This window comes from Natator depressus, chromosome 3 (genome assembly GCF_965152275.1).
Source record: "Natator depressus isolate rNatDep1 chromosome 3, rNatDep2.hap1, whole genome shotgun sequence".
Classification (NCBI taxonomy): Eukaryota; Metazoa; Chordata; order Testudines; family Cheloniidae; genus Natator; species Natator depressus.
In genome coordinates this window covers 37,690,321-37,707,912 of record NC_134236.1, presented here as the reverse complement: position 1 = coordinate 37,707,912, position 17,592 = coordinate 37,690,321, and positions in this window count along the sequence as shown.

Sequence of the window (17,592 nt, the reverse complement as noted above, 5' to 3'; positions counted from 1 at the left end):
GCCAGTGGGTGCAGCCACATCCTACAGCAGTGAACAAAAGGGTTATGAGTACAGTGTAAGCTAGCTTTTCAAGCTGGAATTTTATGTGAACTGGGGGAAGACTTCTAATACTGCATAGTGTGAATCCTTTACCTTAGCTAGAGTATAATTATATCACTGTGCTTGACAACGTGACATAGAAGGGGCAAAAAAAATATCCTTTTTGATACCAGTATGACACCAGTATGACCTGGCTACTACGGATGGTTAGGCTACCTAATTTACATTTCAGACCTCATATTAATTCATTAAGCATTTCCCTCCATATTCAGACTTGACATAGACAGCTGTTTATAAAGGTTATAATAAGAAATAAACATTTTTAAGCATGGACAATTTATGTCTTCCTTCCTTCCTTTCTCCAGCCTGTTTGTTTATTTTGGTAGGAAATCGCATGCTACTGAGCAATATCTACAATATCTCATTTACAGAAAGTATGAGAATCAAATACTGCAAACCTCCTGGTTTTCTGGTGATAGAAAGCATACTTGAGAATACACTAAAAGGAAAGTAAAAAATAAACAAATCATGGGGGGGGAGGGAAGAGGAGGGGATCAAAGACTGAAAACAGTGAAGAGAGCATAAGAGAGAGATTTCAGAGTAGCAGCTGTGTTAATCTGTATTTGCAAAAAGAAAAGGAGTTCACTTCTGAGCTGTAGCTCATGAAAGCTTATGCTCAAATGAATTGGTTAGTCTCTAAGGTGCCACTAGTACTCCTTTTCTTTTTATAAGAGAGAGAGAGAGACTATTATTCTGTTTTACATGATGTACCATAGGCTTTAGTTAGCTCACCTGTATATTTTAAAGATACTTTCCAGAAGATCATTTGACACGTTGTTTGCTGCATTTGGCTTGAAAAGTAATAAACTATGGTATGGCCCTGGTTAAATTAGATGACAGGGAGGCAGGTATATCCTGAATTCTCACAAAGTGGGAGACTGAGTCTGTGGTGACTTGACTGCAGCTAAGTAGAATCCCACCACTCTGTGTGAGAGTATTGTTTGGTGTCTTCTAAAGGCAGGCTATCACACTGTGCAATTCATTAGTATTCTGATTGTCAAGTGGTGCTCAGTGGTTGTCTCAAGCTGCCTGATTAAAAATTAAACAGAATTAATTTTTTTTCTTTGCCAGATGCACTGGAGTCTCTCTCTCTCTCTCTTTAATTAAAACCTCCAAACATTCACCCTTAAAATCAGATGTATCATCATTCAAGAGTGATAACTGACCATTTGCTACACTGTTAGATCACTCAAACCTTATAAAATATTGTCCGCAGCCTGTTGAATTCTGAATTACAGCATGGGGGGTTAACTTTGTAACACACTGTAGCTCTTTTGACCATTGAGCTGATTCCCCATCTTCACCAAGGGTGAGAGGAATGAATAGACGTGATCATGATCCTAATCGGAGCATGACAAACAGCTCCATGACCTACAGCTGGCTGTGTATTACATCAGGGGACTTGCAGGGGCTTGTTTCCTCCTCTCCTTTCTACTACACTAACCTCGAATTATTAAGAGGATTGCTCCTGTGTGTTCTAGTAAAGATGTTATTGCTGACACAGACTTGGTTGAATTGACTCAGGCATTTAGCGGTAACATCTGGGCACTAATCCCTCTGACCGCTTTCCTCAGATTATAAATTTCTTAAACATAAAATTACACCAGTGGCTGAATTGTTATGCTGTTAATAACTATTCATAATGTTTCACACTTAAATAGGATGATCTAGTGATTATGACACAGGATGGCATCTCAGGAGACATGGGTTCAATTTACAACTCAGCCACAGACTTATTCTGTGACCTTAGGTAAATCACTCAACCGACCCCATGCCTCAGCTTCCAATCTGTAAAATGTGGATAATACTTCCCTACTTCATAGCGGTGTTAGTGATTCAACCCATTAATACTGTGAGGTGGCAAATAGATGGATAACACTTTCATCTTCAAAACATTTTACCAACATTAACTAAGCCTCAAAAGAACCCTGTGAGGTAGGTAAGAAAATCGGTTATCTCCACATAAATTATGGGGCAACCACAGGAAAGAGGTGAATTGGCTTGGTAAAGGACAATGAATGAGTCTTTATCAGACCTAGGATTAGTGCTCAGCAGTTTGTGAACAGAGAGACAAGGTGGGTGAGGTAATATCTTTTATTGGACCAACTTCTTTTTGTGAGAGAGACAAACTTTCAAGCTTACACAGAGCTCTTCTTCAGGTCTGGGAAACTTACTCAGTGTCACAGCTACATACATGATGGAACATATTGTTTAGCACAAGTATTTAACACATGGGTACTAGGATGGCTCCCCTACATGCTAACCTTTTCATGGGCCACCTTGAAGAAGAATTTCTGCACAAATTCCTGAGATACATCAATGATATTTTCTTCCTCTGGCCAGACAACTTAAACTGCTTCATAGATTTCCACTGCAACTTCAAAAATCACCACCCATCCATTAAACTCTCTCTGGAACACTCCCACACCAGTATCAACTTCCTGGAAACCAATCAGCTTCAACAGTAGAACCCTACAGACAACTATATACAAGAAACCCATGGATCACCATACCTACCTTCCTAGATCCAGTAACAGCCCCAAACACACCAAGAAATCTGTTATCTACAGCCAGGCACTCAGATACCAAAGAATACGCTCTGAGGAGAAAGTCTGGGATACACACCTTGACATACTCAAAATCACCTTCATCAAACAGGGACACTCCATAGATTGCATCTATGTGGGTGAAACAAGAAAATCACTAAGCTCTCAGATGAACTTGCGCAGAAAAATGATAAAAGACAAAAACACCACATCACCTGTGAGTGAACTCTTTTCACAAAGCCATCACTCTATATCAGATCTATCAGTCGTCAGAGCTCTCTGTAAGCTCGAAAGCTTGTTTCTCTCACCAACAGAAGTTGGTCCAATAAAAGATCCTACCTCACCCACCTTGTTTCTCTAATATCCTGGGACTGACGAGGCTACAACAACACTGCATACAACCATTCTGAGCAGACCACTTGGTCACATCCCTTTGCTTTAAGCAAGTTAAACATATATTTATTGAAATTAGCTATGGCATTTTTAACATAATTCTAAAAGAATGGCAAAGAGTTGAGTGGCAAACACTCCAAAGATCTATAATTAGTTTCAAACACATCAAATATCTAAGCAGGCATATTGGATTGGCAGTTGTCTCTAGAAGGTAGGAACTAATTTATTATTTGTATTGTGGTAGTGCCAGGATTGTGCTAGACACAGTGTACAAAGACACATGCAGTCCTTGACCTGATAAGCTGACAGCCTAAGGCCCTGATGCTACAAACACTTGTGTGAGCAGTCCCATTGAAATCACATGTGTAATCGATTTGGTTTTGATTGTCATACAGAAAGTCTCATGAACTTATGTAGCAATGCTCATGCATAGAGCTAAGTGCATCCTTACGAGTTTGCAGGATTGAAGAATACAAACATAATTGTTACCTAACACCTAAATGTATACTCAAATTCAAACTTCTCTCTCTAAAAGGGACATTAGGGCTATGCAATATACCTGGAATATTCACAAGGAAATTTTGTTATCAAGACATTAGGGGTTTTTGAAGAAGTGCTCAATGGAATCAGCTGATTGCTGAGCATTGGTACAAATCTAGTACTAATGTAATATCAAGGAAACAATGGGCAGAATATCAACCTTGGGTAAACCATGGATAGAGAATCTCTGATAAGGCCAGGAACAAATCCAAAATCTTACCATGCTTTCTTGCTTGAACACAGGTATTTTTGTTATTTCCCTCCCCACCAGCTTTTCTGGATCAGTATTGCTGCCTCTTTTGCTTTCTCCAGCTCAGTTATTATGGTGCTAAAGGCCATGTAAATACCTGGACAGAGTAGCCTTACTTTAAATGACCTCAAATATCCATTGTTAAGTGAAAACAAAGTAAAGTTCTTCCATATGACAGTTAAAGAAAGTTCAGACAACCATTTTGTAAGCTGTGGGACACAACAGAGTATACAATATCGTGTAATAATTTATGACTAGGGATCAATGTGAAGCAGAAGGTCAAAGGATTCATCCACTCGTTACATAATATCATCTATTCTTCTTATTACACTATGAAAGTAATGTCTCAGATAATCAGTTACACCCAAATGGATTTGTAAATCCAGACATTTCTAACCCAGGGTCACATGTCTTCCTACAGAAAAGTGTTTGTGGGGAACAAGAATTACCAGGATACTCACTTAGCTTTCACATTTACAGGCTACTTCTTCACTTCCTCTTGTTCAGCTATAAGTAATCGCAGGGCACATATTTCACAGCCAACCATTACCATTAGCAAATTAATGATAGCATTATTTATCTTTGTAGGTCCATCTTCATTTTTGGAGGAAGATTCAAAATGTACCAAGAGGAAAAAAAAATCTGTTTAACCCATGTTGAAATGATTGATCCTTCATGAGGCAGCCACAAGAATACAAGGCGCAGTGCCTCTAGGAGTTTAAACTTAATCTTGAATTTGTTCCTACAAAATAGGGACCAGATCCTCAGCTAGCACAAATCAGAATAGCTCCCTTTAAGTAAAGAGACCTATGCCGATTTACACCAGCTGAGGATTGTACCATAGCCCGGCAATTTCTTAATTTTGTAGATCTTTTTACCGCCATTCTGCAACTTATCTGAAAGCCACGTTTTCAATGTTAAGAGTTATGTGCCACAGGGTTTTCTGCTGGTACACAGAGAGTGCCCTTTCCACACAGTACAATCTATGTAGGAGTAGGACTACAGGGCTCCTCCTGCTTTTAAGGAAAGCATCACCATGAGGCAACAAATACCCATGTACTTCACAACAGCAACAAGGGGATCTTTTCTCCCCTTTCAGCAGGAGCCAAATTAGGTGAGTTTGTTTTGAGTTCAAAGCACTGGCATCCCATAACTCCGCAGCAAAAGCACAAATCCCACCACCACCTCATACTGTTGGAAATGTTCTGCTCTGTAATTCAAAACTGGCTTAACCAACGCTCACATTTGCTAGCTTATTTTTATTTCCTCTGTGAAAACTACAAAGGAATTCAATACTGAAGAAAATCTGAGTAGTTTTAAAATTCTGTCCATGCAAATTCAGCAATTAGATGCATCTGCATTTGAATTTTTCTGCTATGTCTTTAAGAGCACATTTGAAGGATACTTGTTTAAGGATATGTTGGTTAGTTACAGATACCTCAATTATGAATGCATTGTAATTTAGCAGCACTTTTCTCCCCTGCCCCATTAAAAAATCTTTTAAAAAAAGCTAGCAAAACGCAATGCTAAAGTTTGAAACAAAACATTCAAAAAAATAAAAAAACTAAATATTTTATAGCTTTACATTAATAGATTAGTCCCTCCCCCGCCCTTTAAACATGCAAAGCAAGATCCTGATCCTACAGACACATATATATGCTCCTTTATGAACTCTGAGCAGTCCCACTGACTCCAAGTGAGTGAAGTTAAGCGCTATCGTATTAATTTAGATGAAATATAAGTGCCCAAAGAGTCAAAGGTGTTAACATGATTTTGAAACCGTTCAGCATTAAACACTATCCGTGGTTTGGTATACACAGACCTCAGTCTGCTGAGTACCAAGGAAAGCACACCATTCGGAATCCTCTTAACTGTTCTTTAAAGTTACAGGAAAGGCAGGAAAAACAGGTAAAGCATTTGAAATTTAAAATATTAGGCATGGAAGGATTAGATTTTTATCAGTCAGTGTCAATAAAAGTCAATTTCACAGCACACACACACACACAATACTTCCACCAATGGCCATCACAATTTACAGATAGGCACAATAAGAAAAAGGCTGCTTGACAACTACAGTCTGATTTAAGGAGATTTACTTTGTATATTTTGACACGTGATGTTGACAATGTGTGTGTGTTAACTGCTAGAAAGCTTTCACTTTTTTGGATCTCAATATTTACTGTCATTAAATAATTATTGTCTGACCCCCCATAATTTTCCACAATTATAAAAATGTAAATAGGTAAAAATAAAAATAATGCTTACAAATAAATTGTCAAAATTATGAAAAAATAAAATCGAATTGCGTCAAGCCTGTTAAGTGAGGCTTTCATTTTAACAGCATTCCTTGTTCCCTTTAGCTGTAAAGAGTCTTTAGAAGGGGGGGAAAACCCTTGTTTTACGACAGTCTATTGAATGACAATAACTGTCCTTTTAGGGGAAAAGAGAGGAAGTTAGTTGAGATGGGCTAGAGTTGTCATTGTTGGTGTTGTTGTTAAAGTCCAGTCCTGTTGCCTAGAAGACAAAACAAGAAACACACATAAAAGGGAAGGAGTACTTGTGGCACCTTAGAGACTAACAAATTTATCTGAGCATAAGCTTTCATGAGCTACAGCTCACTTCATCAGATTCATGCATCACGAAAGCTTATGCTCAAATAGATTGATTAATCTCTAAGGTGCCACAAGTACTCCTTTTCTTTTTGCGGATACAGACTACAATGGCTGCTACTCTGAAAACACACATAAAAGGGGAAAGCAAAGAACAGCAAAGAGAAAATGAACCTCCTGTCTCTAGCGTTGACACACTTGCAACCTTGAGGCTGGAAAACCACAGCGCACGGTTTTATCAGCCACTCTGAGACCTGGCAAAATTAAATCAGCATTGGGCTTTTAAGGGCACTGTTTTTAGCTGTCTTTCTGGTACCAGGCTCAGAGCAGTATTACAATATATTCAGTCTTGGCCAACTAAGCCAGGCTCTTATTATACTGAAGGTAAAAGAAGAGAAGAAAAAGGAACACAAAGGTAGAGGTAGGGGTGTGTCTGTGTAAGTAAATCTCACATCCCAGGTGGTGTTTTGGATTCAGCCAGAGCAAGGGGAGGTGGCAATATTATCTGGCTCCCCCTCTTGGTCCAACCAGGACAATTCTTCAGTTTAGATCAGAACAATGAAAGCACAATGGTGACACACTGGATCCCAGCATCCCAAGAGATGGTGGGGATGGTAGTCACAATGGTGAAGCTTCCTCCTTCCCCTCCTCTTTCAGTCAGCCAGCATTCACAGTAGCCAGACTTTCCCCCAAAGTCCCTAATTTCTGACTCACCAGTGTTAGTCCATTGATTTCCCATCCCACGCTTCTCTTGTTTACCAGGCATGCTCTTGTCAGTCCTTCAGTTATGTCAGGCAGCCTTTTTGTTTGGATTAATTCACTCTGTCTCCCTTTTGCACCTTTCCTCAACAACATTTGTCGTTATAGATTATTGTCACAATTAACTGTCACTCACTTTTGACAGTTGAGCTCACTAAGGTAAATTTGGAGGCCCAGTTATCACAACATAATATGCATGTGTCTTTGTAGGACAGGGACTCAACTATTTACACGTATACGGCCTTATCTAAAGCCTACTGAAGTCAATGGAAAGATACCTGTTAACTTCAATGGACTTTGGATCAGGTCTTTAAACTCCACTCTTCCACTGGACCCATTTGGAGATCCACATGCCATCCAGGTCCTATCAGATTTTCATATCAGCCAGTAACAATGACAGATGGTTTAACACATTCTCTATGAATATACACAAAATGGTGAACTTAACATTTAAAAAATCTTCCCCTAACCATTTTCTATTAAAATGGTTTTGATAAAATTTGTCTTTAAAAAGGCTTCTCGGTTAAAGATTTATGAAGTAGAAAAAAGACTAATCTTGAGAAAAGAGACAACACTATAATAAAGATCAAACTGCACTCCAAAAATGGCCACATTATTAAGTATTTCTTTAAAATAAATTATTCAGTTTCACAACTTACATGTTATGGTTGCAGAGGTGTTGTTAATATAGATATATTTCAATCTTTGAAAAAGAGCTTCGTAGGTGTGGAAGGATGATTTGAGCTTTTCTCAAATATCCTTCAACTTGTCCCAGTCTCCCAAACCTTGGAAAACAACCTTTTGGGTTAAGATCAAACATGCAAAATTTCAGCATAAAAGGAAACATGATCAGAAAATTATGAGCTTCTGGAAACAGGAAGATACAAGGGAAATCATTTTGCAATTTAATTATAGATTTTGCTATCAGCAAAAACTGTAATACATCAATTACTTTGCCCACAGCTGAAGTGCAGCTACCTCTAGGGTGGAGAGTGACACCTGTGTAAGTGATGCACAGTTTTAACATAACTACCGAGGACATGAAAGGGTGATCCAATGCCTCTTGAAGTACATCTTTCCTTTGATTTTAAGGGGTGATGGATCAGTCAATATTGTATCAAAAGGAAAATCGAGAGGGAATTTATAATACAATTCTCCAAACTGTATTGGCACAGGATGCCAGATGATAGTTAATACCTGTACTCTTATGAGAAGTGCCATGAACTTTAATAGGTGCACTCAGGTGTTCAAATGTCTGCAGTTAAATGATAGTTCCCCGTGACTACTACCTCAGTGTAGCTTTTATGACTGAATGTATACAAGTCATATGAACACAAACTTGCAGGTTTATATTAATTAGTTGCTGTACTCTTTGCGCAAAGAAACAGCAAAGATCCTCTCAAATTTAAAGAAAATTTTAGCAAACTTTAGAGTTCTCCAAAACTGGGTTGTTTACAGTGATATTTAACTAGCAGTTGTAACATACACAGCTTGAATATTGTAAAAATCATATCTGTCCATGCCAAAACTTAAACTTCTGACAGCTCATGATTTTGCAAGTTCTTTTCCATGAGACAAACAAAAGCTAGCAGTGCTGGATTTGTAGCAAAGGGCACCTCTGAAGCATTGCCATTTTTCACCAGATACACCTATTGCTTCCCCATATTACATAGAGAGGAAACTGCCTTGGCTGTGGAGGAGGAACTAAGAAATATTGGTCCAGCCTGATCTTAAATCATTATGGCTATGACAGGCATTCCTACACATGATGCATGAGTAGCAGCAAATAAGGTCAATGTGTTGTTCTCCTTAGCTGTTAATGCTCCATGGACTGAAGTGCCTTAGCTTGTTGTTTAAATTAACGTTTGCTTTCTTTCCCCAAAACCTAGATACAAAATATACAGAGTAATTAAATCTATGTCTAATTAGCAAAGATTGTACTCCAACTTTATTCACTTCTGGCACATTTAGCCTCTCCCCGAACCGCTTTATGACTACCCTACATTTATTTAGTTTTTCATATTGATGAACCCCGATATAAATTACAAACTATGGGTAGATCCTCAGTTGGTGTAAGGCAATGTGGCACTACTAAAATTAATAGAGCTGTGCTGATTTACAACAACTGATGATCTAGCTCTATGCACCTAAACAAGAATTGCTTCATGCACCAATAATATGGATTTCCCTGGGGGTAGAATCCAGACTTTTTGTTTGATAACTCATAGCAATTCTACATCTGTTTTAATCCAGGAAGTGAAGACTATCTTTGGCGGGCAGCGATAGCTCAGTGGTTTGAGCATTGGCCTGCTAAACCCAGGCTTGTGAGTTCAATCCTTGAGGGGGGCATTTGGGATCTGGGGCAAAAATTGGGGATTGGTCCTGCTTTGAGTGGGGGTTGGATTAGATGACCTCCTGAGGTCACTTCCAACCCTGATATTCTATGAGTCTATGATCTTGTTGGGTTTAAATTTCAGTTGGGATGTTGGCAAAGTGAATTTAACTCAAATTTGAATTTGGCTATAACTCCCCTGCTTATGCAGAAGCTTTCCTATATCACTGATAGGCCAAAACTGCCTGGACCTCTGTCTCCTATCTCATCAGAAGGCAACTCAGCAGCCCAGGTCTCCCTAGAACCTTGTTGGTACTGGTTCAGTACTGGTTCAGAGACCTTTTCCACAATTTCCAAGGGTCAGCCCTACTAGTGGCAGCAATGGTGGAGGCTACAATAAAGACAGGCCTCCTGTCAAACGGGGCTAGATGACCTGGAGATACAATACTATTACATGACAGCATCTACCACTGCCACCACCAATGGTGCTGCATTAGTAGGCCAAGCGTTCCTAGCATAGGTCTAGCCACAGAGAAATATCTGCCACATGATCATCAACACCCCTTCCTGGGGTTTTCCTTATTAGCCAAGTACAACGCAGGTACAATCTGCTTGGATTGTGAGATCTGAAGAGACTACAGGTGGCATGGCTGCTGCTAGAGAAGAGTCACAGTGGAGTTGTTTGAATGTCAGTTGAAATTCAAATGTACACCATAAAAGCATTGCTTTGATTAAAATAGTAAGAGGCCATAACTAGCCTTTTAAATCTTGGTTCCTTTTCTGGCAGTTGCTGTTGCTCCACTTTATGCTGGGGAAGATGATGCTCCATCAACCGGCCTGCAGAAGTTATGCTAAGCATAGAGCACCCAGTGCTCTCCTCACTGCCATAGAGCATGCAGCATTTTCATCGGGCTGCCTGCAGGAGTTGGAATCATAAACCTGTGTACTCAGATCAGGGCTCCCAAATGGCATGAGAATGGAATGTGTCTGTGCCACAAGTTCTACACTTATTTTAATATCACAATAAAACATTTACATAATTTAATTAGATTATGTAAATGCTCTAATTTGAATCTTTGAAATCATAATTCTATGCTCTAAATTATGCAAATATTGAAATACTTTTCACAGCAGTTGAAGTAAAAACACAAGCCATGCAAGTCTACCTCATGCCATCCTGCTGTTTTCTAACTAGTGGAGTCCACATGAAATGCTCAATTAATCCTAATTTTTCTATTAATATTTTCCATGCAACAAGGCAGTATTTCCTGCTTTACTTTTTAACTCCAAACCCAATTTAAAATTGTGAAATGTTTTGCAGATTATATCTATAACCTAGCAAAGAGCAGTCAATATTTTAACAAGAGGTTCCCACAAAAGTGCTCCCCCTTTCTCTTTGTCTGATAAAGCTTGTATCTCGGGAGTGAGCAGGCTTGCAGAAAGGACAAGTGCTATTGCACTCGTTCCTGGAAGCACCTTGCTCTATCTCTCTTTGAACTGAGGTTTGAGAGAGCAACACCACTTTTAGCAAACAAATTTATACTAAGTGAACTTGTTTGCCCTTTGCTCCGGAAAAGTGTCCTGGATAAATGATAGCGTTAGCACAATGCTTAGCTCATGCAATTTTTAAGCGGATCTCTATCCCACAGAAATGATTTTCATAGAATCACAGAATATCAGGGCTGGAAGGGACCTCAGGAGGTCATCTAGTCCAACCCCCTGCTCAAAGCAGGACCAATCCCGAACTAAATCATCCCAGCCAGGGCTTTGTCAAGCCTGACCTTAAAAACTTCTAAGGAAGGAGATTCCACCACCTCCCTAGGTAACCCATTCCAGTGTTTCAGCATGCTCCTAGTGAAAAAGTTTTTCCTAATATCCAACCTAAACCTCCCCCACTGCAACTTGAAACCATTACTCCTTGTTCCGTCATCTGCTACCACTGAGAACAGCCTAGATCCATCCTCTTTGGAACCCCCTTTCAGGTAGTTGAAAGCAGCTATCAAATCCCCCCTCATTCTTCTCTTCCACAGACTAAACAATCCCAGTTCCCTCAAGCTCTCTTCATAACTCATGTGTTCCAGTTCCCTAATCATTTTTGTTGCCCTCCGCTGGACGCTTTCCAATTTTTCCACATCCTTCTTGTCGTGTGAGGCCCAAAACTGGACACGGTACTCCAGATGAGGCCTCACCAATGTCGAACAGAGGGGAACGATCACGTCCCTCGATCTGCTGGCAATGCCCCTACTTATACATCCCAAAATGCCATTGGCCTTCTTGGCAACAACGGCACACTGTTGACTCATATCCAACTTCTTGTCCACTGGAACCCCTAGGTCCTTTTCTGCAGAACTGCTGTCTGGTCATACGGTCCCTAGTCTGTAGCGTGAGGAGCAGCTCACGTGAACTGACTGGAATCTGTAATAACCTCAGGTAGCTTCCCCCTGCACCTCATGTCTCTCCTTGCAGGCAGTGTGGGGAAAAGCCACATAACAATTACTCCCTCTTTCTCTCCAGCTGACTCTCTCTTCTGATTATGGAAGTATATGATTGTATAAGTAGGGGCATAGCCAGCAGATCGAGGGATGTGATCGTTCCCCTCTATTCGACACTGGTGAGGCCTCATCTGGAGTACTGTGTCCAGTTTTGGGCCCCACACTACAAGAAGGATGTGGATAAATTGGAGAGAGTCCAGCGAAGGGCAACAAAAATGATTAGGGGTCTAGAGCACATGACTTATGAGGAGAGGCTGAGGGAGCTGGGATTGTTTAGTCTGCAGAAGAGAAGAATGAGGGGGGATTTGATAGCTGCTTTCAACTACCTGAAAGGGGGTTCCAAAGAGGATGGCTCTAGACTGTTCTCAATGGTAGCAGATGACAGAACGAGGAGTAATGGTCTCAAGTTGCAATGGGGGAGGTTTAGATTGGATATTAGGAAAAACTTTTTCACTAAGAGGGTGGTGAAACACTGGAATGCGTTACCTAGGGAGGTGGTAGAATCTCCTTCCTTAGAGGTTTTTAAGGTCAGGCTTGACAAAGCCCTGGCTGGGATGATTTAACTGGGAATTGGTCCTGCTTCGAGCAGGGGGTTGGACTAGATGACCTTCTGGGGTCCCTTCCAACCCTGATATTCTATGATTCTATGATTCTATGAAGTCCCACTCACAACATTTGTCCACTGCACTTCTGAGCTCTTGGTGATGGCCAGTCCAAAACACTGCAAAATTCAAATTCTGACTTGAGCAATAAGGTGTAGTGGAGCAGGGACCATGTTGTCTTCAGCCATAGCAGTACAAAGCCTTATAACAAAGTCACAACGCTCCACTCCACTAGCTGAAAGATAACCCTGAGACAAGATATAAAATCATAGTCAACTAGGAAAGTTTACCCAAACGAGAGGAAGAGATTCAAACCACATTATCACTGAAAACAGCAAATTAAAAACAGAGACCTGAAACATGAATCCTGTTAGCAAACTGAATCCAAATGCCTGCCATTTATGATTCTGACAGGAGAGTGAGAACAGTTGAAGTTCTCTGGCATATGCTTTGCAAAGTTTAAATAGCTCCTATTGCTGATGAAGTTTCCATTTGTACTTTTGCAGACAACCTACTATACCCCCTCCCCACAAAAATATGTCTGCCAGATTTTTCCTGTGGTATTCAGATTAGACAAAGCAAAGAAAAGAGCAGCAACATCACAAGTATCTGTTACTCCATCTACCCACTAGCTCCTAAAGACAAAAGCTAGCAACTGATCCTTCAAACAAGTTGTATGTGCTGCAGGCATCAAATCAAATTCTTTTGCAGCTTTGGGTCTCAACAGTGTCATCATCATGTTCCTGGAGGATAATGAGGCTTTGTTAAATCTGATACCACCCCAAAAAACAAGTAGGGTGCTTATATTATTATAACAGCACCTATGGAAGCACAAACTTTTTCTGGGAGCAATATTAGATTTTGGTCAAAATATTGTGTGCGTTTGTGTATGTGTATACATGTGTGGTGCCTCAGTTTTCCCATATATAAAATGGGGATGATACCAACCTCCTTTGTAAGGCACTTTGAGATCTGCTAATAAATGCACTGTATCACAGCTAGGTCTTATTATTATTTAGTGTGGCACTGGTAAAAGGTTGTAGAACATGTTGAGATTCCACATGGTGTTACTTCATGAGACCAGGTAGTATAAATCATAAACTGTGAACAAGAATTATCTAATTTCAGTCCACTTAAAGACTAATTTCAAGTATTCTTTTCTGTCTTCATTATTTCCTGCATATGCCGAAGATGGCTCATTACTTTCTACAGCTTCAACTCTGTGTCCCATTTCTTATTTATAAGAACCCATTTAAAAGAATGCATATGATTACTTTCTTCATCTCACACACATAAATAGGTAGTGCTTGCCCTCATTATAAACATCACTAATACGTGCAAGACAATGCATCATCCATTCTTTACTGCATAGATGGGATATCTCAGTTTACAGTATATTTGTTAGTGTTCTGGATTATGAGTTTGTATGAAAATCTGAAGAGTACAACCAAACTAGAAGTCCACCAATCTTATCCAGTCTCTTGAATTTAAAAACATCTCTTCTTGTCTATCTCCCTGCACCCTGAAGTTTTATAGATCAGTACCACAGTTGCTATTTTCCAGTCTTTTGGTATTCAGTTTCCTATTGATCTTCAGAAACTGCCGGGGTTCAGGGAATATGTCCACAAATTTTATTAACACCCAAGGATGCATCTCATCCAGACTTGCTGATTAGGATGCACACTGTTTGGATTTTCCAAGTATTCCCTTGCCCACTTTGTATCATGCATATTTTTAAAAGGTTTTCCATACTTCTGGCCACCAAAATCCTGGACTCAGGGCACAGGCTGAGTAAATAGGCTGTTTGCTATAAGGGTACGTTAGAGGTTCCTCCCAACCAGCCCAGCTGTTTGCCTGCTGCTGTGATAGATTCAGGGTTGCAGCAGCCTGCATACTTGTCCTGAGTCCCTACATGGGGTTGGTTGGTGGATCTAGAACAGGGGTGGCCAACCTGAGCCTGAGAAGGAGCCAGAATTTACCAATGTATATTGCCAAAGAGCCACAGTAATACTTCAGCAGCCCCCGCATCAGCTTCCCCCTCCCCAGCTCCCACTGCCTCCTGCCCACTGGCAGCCCCGCCGATCAGCGCCTCCCCCTCCCTCCCAATCAGCTGTTTCGTGGCGTCCAGGAGGCTGGGGGAGGGAGAGGAGCGAGAGCATGGCAGGCTCAGAGGAGGGGTTGGGAAGGGGTGGAGTGGGGTCAGAGCCTGTGACAGAGCCGGGGTTGAGCAGTGAGCACCCCCCAGCACACTGGAAAGTTGGCGCCTGTCGTTCCAGCTCCAGAGTTGGTGCCTATACAAGGAGCCGCATATTAACCTCTGAAGAGTCGCATGTGGCTCCAGAGCCACAGGTTGGCCACCGCTGATCTAGAATCACAGATCCATTCATCATCTCCTCCTTCCCAAAGCCGTCTTCTATTCTAGAGCACTAGGATCCCCTTACAATGCTGTGTCCTTGATGTCAGGGGATGTGCCAGTTATGGAAGGAGCAGGATTTCCTCAAAAGAGCCCCAGATTCTATCCTTTAGCAAGTGAGTCAGTGCGGGAGCAGCATTGTAATTCAGGATTTTTAGTAACTGTATTTTGAGCTTGTCTATCTAAAATATTTCAAAGCCAACTATCACCATAATGTAACTCAAGTAGATACTAAAGAGAGAATTTAAAAGAGTGTTCAGTAAGTTAGCAATTCTAGAATCATCTTCTTGTTTAATTTCCCTACTTGTACATTAATGGGTGTTTAGCATTCCAGATTCATCCAGCAGATCCTTCTACAGAGAAGTTTCCTTATAAGATTTGAAGGTTCTTTTGGTGTATCAGCTTTCTCTTTTTGTAAGCCTTTCTTATCTGACTCACCCCCCATCTTTCCTTTAACTTCATTTACAGTCTATTTTTCCGTCTTTCCTATTTCTGTTTTCCAAGTTGATCTTTCCCTGCTCTTGTCTTTTCCAATTCACTTTTCATTCTATATTTGTCAGTCTCCCTTTCACTTTTTCCCCCTCCTTTGTCTTTTTCTTGTTCGCCAAATCTCCTGTGTGTCATTTTCTTCTCACTTCACTAGCCTCTTACTGACTGAAGTGGCAGGTGGAATGAGCAGGAGCAATGTGCAAATTGATTTGGAGAGTATCCATGATTTGGAGCTTGGCATTTCCTTTTCTAAGCAGAGCGGTCATGGATTCTCTGCAAATGGATTTGCACATCACTCCCAGTCATCAGTCCACCTGCCTTTTCAGACCAGTTCAGGAAGACCAGGAACAGATTTCTGTAACATTTAGAACTTCATCTACATCACAGATCCCCCAGCAAAGTATCATGCACAGTACCCTCCCCTACCCAACAGGCAAGAGTTTAGAACAGGAATTGGCAACCTTTGGCATACGACCCGCCAGGTAAAGCCCCTGGTGGGCTGGGCCGGTTTGTTTACCTGCAGCATCCACAGGTTCGGCCGATCGCAGCTCCCACTGGCCGCGGTTCGTCATCCCAGGCCAATGGGGGCTGCGGAAAGTGGCGTGTGCTGAGGGATGTGCTGGCCGCCCTTCCCGTAGCCCCCATTGGCCTGGGACAGCAAACCACGGCCAGTGGGAGCCGGGATTGGCCGAACCTGTGGATGCCGTAGGTAAACAAACTGACCAGGCCGCGTGCCAAAGGTTGCCAATCCCTGGTTTAGAAATAGTAATAGAAATAGAAATATTAGAAGAATAGCAATAGAAATAGTCACACAACACAGCTCGGTCTAAACCCAGATAACAGCTGCATGCATGTAGTAATGAAAGATTTTAAAATTTACTATTAATGAATATTGAATACAGTTCCTCGATCTCAACTATTTTTATAACAGCTAAAGATTTCTTAACGAGTTCAATTCAATTTCATTTAATTGTTTTTGTAAAGTGGGACACAGCTACATCTGCACCATGGATAGTGCATTAATGTGAATGGGACTCTGCTAGAGTCAGGGTTAGTCTACCCTGATGAATAAGTTTCAAACACTCAGGTTGTAAACTTCAGTATATTTAGAGATATGCCAGGCTGAGAGATTTAGGAATTCAAAGTGAAGTGTCCAAATATAGACCTAGACCTAGATATTTGAAGTTGTCAACTGCATTGAAGTGGCCAAACAGTATTATAACCCTAATACTATTATTCTTTTCCAGTTCTATCATTGTTCTTAATCCACTTCATATTTCGTCTTTTCTAGATGACTTTGTAAAATGAGAGGATTAAAAATGTGTGCCAGAAATAAGGAGAATGGGTTTAGAGCAAATGTCAAGGCTACCCATGCCATCAATACTTATTTTTCATTAGCTTTAGTGTTGACAAGTAATTCATTAACTTCATGAGCTTGAGGACTGGTCAAGCTAATTTTAGCACTAACGAAGGCAAAGTTTGTCACTACTGATTTTTTTTTTAATTTAACGTTTTTATTTAAGGTGGGTGAAATTTCAAACCTATCCTAACAAAAGGAAGACAATCACATTGACTTCAATGGGCTTTGGATCAGGCCTAAATTGCTTATTAAGAATATTCAAAATTCCTTGCAGAACCTCTTCACTCAAATTGACTATGACATCAATACCTGTCCAACTGCCTTTTCAAGCATTTGAATAGTTTTGTAGTACGTACATTAATGAAGCACTGGTGGAAAGCTTTTACTGCTCATCTTGCACCCATGGCTGAAGAGAGGGGTTTAATTCTCCAACACAGGATCTGATGCTTTCAGTAATACTAAAATTCAATTTAAAAAGTTTAAACTTCTTAGACACTGTAGTCCTCAAAGACCAAAAATCAAAACCAAACCATTAAGAACAGTGTTTAAAGGTTGTGCATCTCCTGTCCGTGTCACCCTTTGATTTCAAATGGTTTTCAGTGGTATGCTGCAATGCCCCATGTTCTGAGATCATGTAGAAAACTATCTGGATGATGTATGCGGGTTGACAGGAAAGCAGTTCCATTTCATAGAAAAATTCAAGGTTTT